The sequence below is a fragment of the Plecotus auritus genome (assembly GCF_963455305.1).
Source record: "Plecotus auritus genome assembly, chromosome: 6".
Taxonomy (NCBI): Eukaryota; Metazoa; Chordata; class Mammalia; order Chiroptera; family Vespertilionidae; genus Plecotus; species Plecotus auritus.
This window is the reverse complement of record NC_137773.1, coordinates 43,903,031-43,904,985: the sequence shown is the minus strand read 5'-3', so window position 1 is coordinate 43,904,985 and position 1,955 is coordinate 43,903,031. Positions and strand designations below refer to the sequence as shown.

At 35.1% G+C, this 1,955-nt stretch overlaps 1 pseudogene across 1 annotated transcript; it reads right to left on the bottom strand.

Moving 5' to 3' along the window:
* Positions 1–1,044: 1,044 nt before the first annotated feature.
* On the bottom strand, positions 1,045–1,632 carry LOC308251639 (large ribosomal subunit protein eL32-like; annotated as a pseudogene). The gene is made up of 2 exons: positions 1,605–1,632; positions 1,045–1,494 (listed from the first exon to the last, which is right to left on the bottom strand). The product of its transcript is annotated as a large ribosomal subunit protein eL32-like (transcript).
* Between the last annotated feature and the right edge of the window lie 323 nt (positions 1,633–1,955).

Here is a 1,955-nt window from a genome sequence, read left to right as displayed (position 1 = left end):
AATCAGTATTTCAATCTTTGGCTATATGTGCTCCCAGAAGTACAGCTAGTAAATGGCATCATTTTTTTCATTGAGCAGATTAGGAAACATTTTAAAAATATTTCACAGGTTGAGGATTACTGATCAGGTGTTGTTTAGGATCTGTCTGATGTTTTTCTCATGATGAGACTGGGTTATGGGTTTGGGGGATACTACAGAGGTCAAGTGCCATTACCATATCAAGGGTATTTACTCTATGTATGTCTTATCACTATTTATGTGATACTTTTATGGTTCTGGAATGAAGCCAACTATTTGGTGCCTGAAAAGTCTATTGGACCACTAGTTCATAACTAGAAGAAATCTGACTAGAGTTGTAGTGGCATATAAGAGGTTATGATATGTTACATGTAGTTAGAATTTGTATAAGTGAAAATTCCTTGTTATCTAGAAACCAACTGTCCAGAGAATAAATCATTCTGTCGCTAAATATTGATAAGGGTGATTATGCATACATTTACATGTGTTTCTACATTCACAGGTATGGCATTCTTTTTTAATAAGGAGATGTAGTTTTGAAAAAAAAGTCTGTATGGAAGACATTATTAGTTAATAGTTAATATGCATTAAGCCTCTCACTTTTAGAAAAAATTATAAAATGAGACAAATGATAACCCAGAGACACTGTCAGAACCCAAGATTCCAAAGGACTTACCTGACTGTGCTTACTCAAATGTGAGAGAAGGCAATTGTGATTTTAAATATTTTAATAAAAATAATTTTAAGTTATAAATGATTAATCCAAAAACTTCTTTCCTAGAACAATTTATATAATCCAAGTCCTTTTGAATTTTCAATTTTAGATGATATAAAATGACATTAAAATATTGATACATTATTTTTCTCCAGTTACAGAATAATAAGTGGATTGACAGTCTAATATTTTTAGAGACAAAAATTTTACATTCATAGTAATTAGCCAAATGTCCGACCATTTTTTTTGAAATGCCAGATGGCAGAATCTTATGGTTTTATTAACACAAGTACAATGTGCACACAAGCTGTCTATTCATTTTCTTCGCTGCGCAGCCTGGCATTGGGATTGGTGACTGAGAGCCAGCTGGGCTGCTCTTTGCACAATGGCGTTGCGGTTCCTTGAGGAAACGCTGTGAGCAATCTCAGCACAGGGAGATTTGTTGCACATCAGCAGCTCTTCAAACTCCTCGGCACTGTGGACTAGGAACTTCTGAAAGCCACTGAGCAGCATGTGCTTTGGGTTCTAGTTGCTCCTGTAACCAGGTCTGGGCATCAAGATCTGTCCTTGAATCTTCTGTGCACCTCTAGGTTTCCGCCAGTTCTGTGTAATCTTGACGTATTGGTCTGACTGGTATCAGATGAACTTCTTGGTCCTCTTAAAGACGATTTTGGGCTTCACAAGGGGTCTGAGGCAGCCACAGAGCCAAGGAGGATCTGGCTGCCGCTTCTGTAGGAAGCACTGAGGAAGAGTCAACCATTCTAATATTTAATAATGAAATAAAAATAAAGCTAATTGATATTGTGTTCCCTGAGAGCAAAACAAGAGTTTTATAAAATAATTGAATAGAGAAGGAAACACTAATACTTACCAAGTATCACTTCAAAAGGTGTTAACATTTGTTATCACAAGTGAACAAAGGAAACATTATATTAATATATTTTCAAAATGCACTTGGTTGTAGTGCTTATTAATACACACTAAAAACAATGAAAATGCCAAACTTACAGCATAAGTAAGTCACAGGATGTAATGTACAGCATAGACAATACAATCAATAATATCATAGTGACTCCATATGGTGATAGATGGATACTAGACTACTTCTGGTGATCACTTCATAAGGTATTTAAATGTTAAATCACTCTGATGTACATCCGAACCTAATATAATATTGTATGACAACTATACTTTGATTTATAAAATGCTTTACATTCTGGGG